Source organism: Rhagoletis zephyria, unplaced genomic scaffold, assembly GCF_001687245.7.
Source record: "Rhagoletis zephyria isolate East Lansing unplaced genomic scaffold, Rhagoletis_zephyria_1.1 Rzeph_scaffold_15724, whole genome shotgun sequence".
Lineage (NCBI taxonomy): Eukaryota > Metazoa > Arthropoda > Insecta > Diptera > Tephritidae > Rhagoletis > Rhagoletis zephyria.
In genome coordinates this window covers 3,474-9,662 of record NW_016172790.1, presented here as the reverse complement: position 1 = coordinate 9,662, position 6,189 = coordinate 3,474, and the positions used below count along the sequence as shown (strand labels likewise).

The 6,189-nt window shown below is 33.5% G+C and overlaps 1 long non-coding RNA gene across 1 annotated transcript; it reads right to left on the bottom strand.

The window, feature by feature from the left end:
• Positions 1-5,107: 5,107 nt before the first annotated feature.
• Positions 5,108-5,758, bottom strand: LOC108379155 (uncharacterized). The gene is made up of 2 exons (XR_001849471.1): positions 5,384-5,758; positions 5,108-5,322 (listed from the first exon to the last, which is right to left on the bottom strand). It is a non-coding gene; the product is annotated as an uncharacterized LOC108379155 (long non-coding RNA).
• Positions 5,759-6,189: the final 431 nt, after the last annotated feature.

The window sequence follows — 6,189 nt, the reverse complement described above, 5'->3', positions numbered from 1 at the left end:
GAAAGAGACACTTTCAACTACAATCAACCCAAATCTCTAATAGTGAAGTATTTTTTTTCTGAGTTATGATTTTTTATAGAAAATATACGTTTATGTGGTACATACTACAATATTCTTATATTGTTTAACTAAATGTGTGTTTTTTGTGTATCAAATAGATATTAGAGCACTCTTTCCACCATACAGTTTCGAAATACAAAATCACATTTTCCCGCTTTTTATAATCGAAACTGTATGGTGGAAAGTGTGTTCTAATATCTATTTGATACACAAAAAATGATCACGGCTGTACTTTTTACTGATATATTACATACATAAGTCCATTAAGTTAAACAATATAAGAATATTGTAGTATGTACCACAAAAACGTATACTTTCTATAAAAAATCATAACTCAGAAAATAAAAAATCTTCGCTATTAGAGATTTGGGTTGATTGTAGTTCAAAGTGTCTCTTTCTCGGTAAAAAAGTTTGAGAGAAAAAAAAACACTTTTTGAGAAATTAAATTTAAAAAAAAAATTGCACTTTTTGTTTATTGCTAAATAAAAAATTTTAAATAATGAAAATCAATAATTATATCATTCTATCTTGAAGTTACAAGAATTACTGACATTTGAGTAAAAACATTGTTGGAATCTATTAAATTTTGACAAAGTTATGGGCATTTAAAAAAAAATTCTCACTGTCAATTCGAATAATCGATTTTTGCCTGAAAAACAAAATCGCGTTTAATTCGGCCGAAAAAATTTTCCGAGCCAAAAGAAAAAATACTTGTCTCATTATTTGGACCAACAAACAATGTATTTGAGTTTGGTCGAAATTAAAAATCATGCTCGTACCTGACCGGTTGTCTGGAAATGGAAAGCATCCTATAAAAATCAAGTTTAATCACAACTTTTTTAGTGTTATTTTTTAAATCGTTATGTTTTTTTGCTCGGAAAATAATCGTTACGTTTTAAGTTTTATTTTTTGCTCGAAAAAATAATGGTTACGTTTTAAGCTTCCTTTTTTGCTCGGAAAATAATCGTCATGTTTTAAGTTTTATATTTTGCTCAGAAAATAAAACTTAATTTTTACATATGCGTATTTTTTTTTTTGCTCAGAAAATAAAACTTCATTTTTACATATGCGTATGCGCATGCGCATCTTCATCTTCATCTCCATCTTCATCTTCATCTTCATCTTCATCTTCATCTTCATCTTCATCTTCATCATCTTCATATTCATATTCATCTTCATCTTCACTACTACATCTGTGCACTAATTTATTGGTAATTTCAGTTTGAAATGTGGTAGTTTTTGCAAATTTCCGAAATATGCGTACACTGATTACTCTTATATACTCTACTCTTTTCATAAAGTGCAGTCTATCCTCTTTCTTTTAGGCGAGGTTTTTGGGGCACGCCCCATCCCTCTTCAGCCCCCACCACAAAATCGTTGTACAAACAACTAAACATTTCCAAATATTTTACGATAATTTGTTACAAATTTTCGCCTGCTCCGCTTCTTCATTAAAAAAAAAACCGCGACTTTTTTATTATTCTGATATCTGGCAGCACCAACATCTGTTCATTTACAACCCTTGCATGTAACCGATGAAATTTATTTGGTGAATTTTGCAACTTTAACAACAAATTACTTAACAACTGTAAGCCTCCGGAAGGTGGAGTCTTCATTTTCAGAATTAGAAAAAACTCTTCTACCCGCCCTTATTATTAGTTTTTTTTTTCATATTTGGGTTGATTTTAAGGAAAATTTTCCCCTAAAATTTCCAGTGAAAAAGCTTTGTTAATATTGTTTTTGAACGAATTTTTAACGTGAAGAAAACAAATATTTTAAGTCGATTATACGTTTTATTTTGACATCAGCGCCAACTATGGGTCCCATTTTGATTTGGATGATGGGTCCAGGATTATGGCAGACCTACCCTAGCGCCACCTTACTAGATCATTTTTCACAAAAATGTTTCTGCTTAAACAAACCATATTTTTACTTGCCAAATACCCAGAGTTAAATTCGTCTGCAGACAAGTCATTCGTACAGCCTATCGTTCGGGATACATAATAAGGCTGTTAAACAAGTCATTTTTAGCAAAAAAAAATTGAATTCAACTCCCATATAAAATATATATATCGTGCATTCCATGTCAACCGGGCCACCTAAATATCTCAAAAACGGGAATTCTCGGTTTTACCAAACTTTGCGCAGACTATCTTTGACATGTGTACTTTCACCTCAAATTTCTTCAGAATTACTACTTTTTTTGTTTCAAAATGGCGGACCAAAATATCTCCGAAATTTTGGATACAAATTTGCAACTTTTTAATTAGAATCTCTAGAATAATTTCGAATAATTTCGAGTATGCAGTTTTGTAGACCATTAAATTTTAANAAAAAAAAAAAAAAAAAAAAAAAATATTCCGACGAACTGATAACCTCCTCCTTTTTTGGAAGTCGGTTAAAAAAGAGCATTGCTTTCGTTAAAGAAGATTCCATAATTGGAGATTTTTAATGCAAAGTTAAACTTCCAAACAAAAATATTTCTGCTGATATCACTTTAAAAAAGCGGTTCGGCGAAATTTTTTTTTGGGAAAAGTTCTGTGATAGATTTTGATAGAAGTATTTTCTACAGATCCGCATTCAAATTTAATTAGATTGGTTAGCTTTATTTATAGCTTGTTTGGCCGCCACTTAACACTGTGAATACGGGATGCCAAACAGCTCAATCTTGTTTGATACGTTGCAACCGCAAACGCATCGTTAACAAATTTAGTTTAGAACAAGTAAAAAAGTCTAAGTTCGGACGCAGCCGCACATTAAGTACCCCGCGCAAGTATTCAATATATGTAGTTTTTTTACCTTTCTGAAAACTACCGCTACGTGGTAAGCAGGGGCGATTTTACGCCTATTTCAAACATCTTTGATAGAACGTTTAACTAGACATAATGAGTTAAACTTATCACAGCGCACGGCAGTGCGCGCGAGTGACGAAAGCAGCCACAGTAGCATGCTGAAATGACTCGCTTATATATACACGAGATTTGGATTTTTATCCAGACGTCCCATCGACATGTTTGATATATCGTTGGAAAGGCCTTGCAGAGTGTGTCCAGAAAATGTATTAAGTTACGGCTACTAGTTGGAAAGATATAGGAGGTAAATGTGTTTTGGTTCGTGTCTCCACTACGAGATGCTTCGGTATGTAACTACATATGTGGCGTCTGTACGTACCTGCATTTAATTTTTTCAACCTTTCAGGAATTAAAGTACAAAAAAAACTAAGATGGTTTTGTTCCAGGATGTTTTGATTCGTATGCCTTTGTGGGCGTGGGTGCTGCCTGAAATTCGAAAATAGGCAATTTTGTAAACTACCACTGAGGTCGGACTACTCATTCCATACCATTGAAGTGGATATCAGTAGAAGCGTCTTAAAACAAGATATCTAACGCTGTCTTTTTCGTTTATAAAATATAAATATGTCATAACGTTATCGCCTGAAAACTAAAAATCGGGCTGCTGAAAATAGAGATTTCGGGTATTTTCTCAAAAACTGGTAGGTCGATTTTATTCTAGGTTTCCTCAAGTCTAGCCCAAAACCTTAGCTTTCATTTGGTATATAGCTTGTATCTGGGAAAACTCATGTTGTGGAGATATGGCGATTCAAATTGAAAAAAGTCGCCCAAAATAGCGACCAATGATTTAAAATNAAATCGGGCTGCTGAAAATAGAGATTTCGGGTATTTTCTCAAAAACTGGTAGGTCGATTTTATTCTAGGTTTCCTCAAGTCTAGCCCAAAACCTTAGCTTTCATTTGGTATATAGCTTGTATCTGGGAAAACTCATGTTGTGGAGATATGGCGATTCAAATTGAAAAAAGTCGCCCAAAATAGCGACCAATGATTTAAAATTAACATATTCATCTAATTTGGTTACTTTAAGATATAAAAATAACATACCCAGTTCCCCGAAAAAAACTGCCCATTCCCCGATTGCCACTCAAACCGAAATTTCCTACAAATCGGGAGGATTTCCCGCGAGTTGACAAGTTAGAGGATGCAGTTGTACTAACCACTTCGTACATATCTTGGAAACCACAATTTGTGTGTATTTTAGAGTATTTTCCAGTCACATGTTGAAATTGTAATATTTTTCACCATTTTAATTGTAGGTATGTACACAGTATTTAACTATGCTACATGGGTTTGTCACCCTCTTTTAACCTACCTGGGAAGATGTATAAATATGTATGAATGAATGCATTTAGTTCACCCAATGTGACGCTACTACTTACATAAAATGTATAAATTGCACCTGAGCAAAACTACGTGAGAAAAAAGCATTAGTTTAAAGCCCGAGTGCAACACCGTACACGTGATTGAAGTAAAACTTTTTAAAAAAGCACATGTGTGCGCCCCACACCCGGTAGAAATCTTAACAACAATTAAACTACGCGGCAATCAGACGAATACAGCTGTTTATTGTATCCAAAGTTGGTACCAAGTTGATAAGTTTTTATCATTTCTCATGTTTTTTTTATTTTTATGGCCTTATTCATAAAAAATAAAGTAGGTTTAAAGAGCTTTATAAAATGACGTTTTCATACATTTTTCAGTTTATAAACCTTTTTTAAAGCTACTTTGTTTTTTATGAATAAAGGTGCTGGCCCAATGCATGGTACAATAAAAACAGGTAGAAGCCAAATTGACATCAAACCTACAAAAGTCAAAGTTTTCGGGAGAGTAAAAATAAAAATGAGCGTGTGTAAGGAAAAATAAAAAATTACATTTCGCTGGTTGACGTTTTTGAGTAAATTTGAAGTTTTGTTTCTATTTATTTATTTATTTAGTTAAAATTTGTTAATTTGTATGTTGTTTTATGTTTTTAATTTATGAGTTGCAGTGTTGTTGGAGGGACTTTCCGGCATAAGGGTCATAAGAACAGCACTTGGCATCAAACGTGCCTTTCCTGTACCTCCCGGTGCATTTATGAAATCTGCTGTTTAACGCACAGCAAGGCATTTCGCTGCAGCTCTGGCCCACAGCTGCTTTCGCATCGCTCCNGAATAAAACATTCACTATAACTACCCTGTTACTAATAGAAAATTCAATCGTAGTGAAATCTTATTTATTGTCAATATTATTGTGGCTTATTAACATTTGTTTCCATATTGTTATTGAGCTTTGTAGCACTATTATGTTTTTAGGGAAAAGGGAAAAAGCAACAAAGTCTTAGCGGTAGAAGTTACCAAAAAAACAGTTATATCGTTGGAAAAGCAGGGCCAGAGGCAGTGAACCACAGACGGGATTGCAGCAGCAAAAATCACTGGGGAATAGATGCATAGTTAAATACGTAGTTCTTGTTTAAATCTTCCATCTAAACTTACCAAGAAAACAGTTATATCGTTGAAAAAGCAAGGCCAGTGGCAGTGAACCACAGACGGAATTGCAGCGGAAGGAAGCACCGACCAAAATAACTACAAATCCTTGGGGAGAACTCTAAACCGATGTTTTTTTGCCGAATTAATGTTGAAATTTCTAATTTAATTTTCAGTTGCCAACGATAAGAATAGAGTAAATGTCAAAGAATTGTTCAGTGATTGCAAATCGGTTTTGGAATAGGGAATGAGGTAGTTTAGTACTTTTTTAAAGGCGATAAAATGTAGTTTTTTCAAGAGGGAAACACTGATATAGCTAAGGGAGCCAAGATGGCGGATTAGAGCGAGAACGCTGTCAATATCCAACACCTTGTATTATTCCACCATGGTTCTCATGAGAGCAACGTCATTTTGGCTTCTACCTGTATTTATGTGCCTTGGGCCCAATGAAAAAGGATTTTTTTTTTAATTTTACATAAATATGACTTATAATATTTCTTATTTAATGAAAAGTAGCTATGCCGCAAAATCGAGTACTTTATGTAATCACTGTGTAAGCCCATTCTTTTGTACAGTTTAAAAGAATGTGACATTTTATTTTTAATTTTCAAAGCTTTTTAGGGAACCATAATTTTGTTGGTTCTTCGTGAACAATATTACGTTTTGGTACATACTTTCGAAACAAATTGAAAACAGTATCATTAAAGTGTTCAACGTTACGCTCGACGTCATCTCTATATATTGGCCAAGATAACTTTGAAAGTTCTTTGCTTTCACAAAAACATATCTAGTACTTGAACTATACAACTTATTAT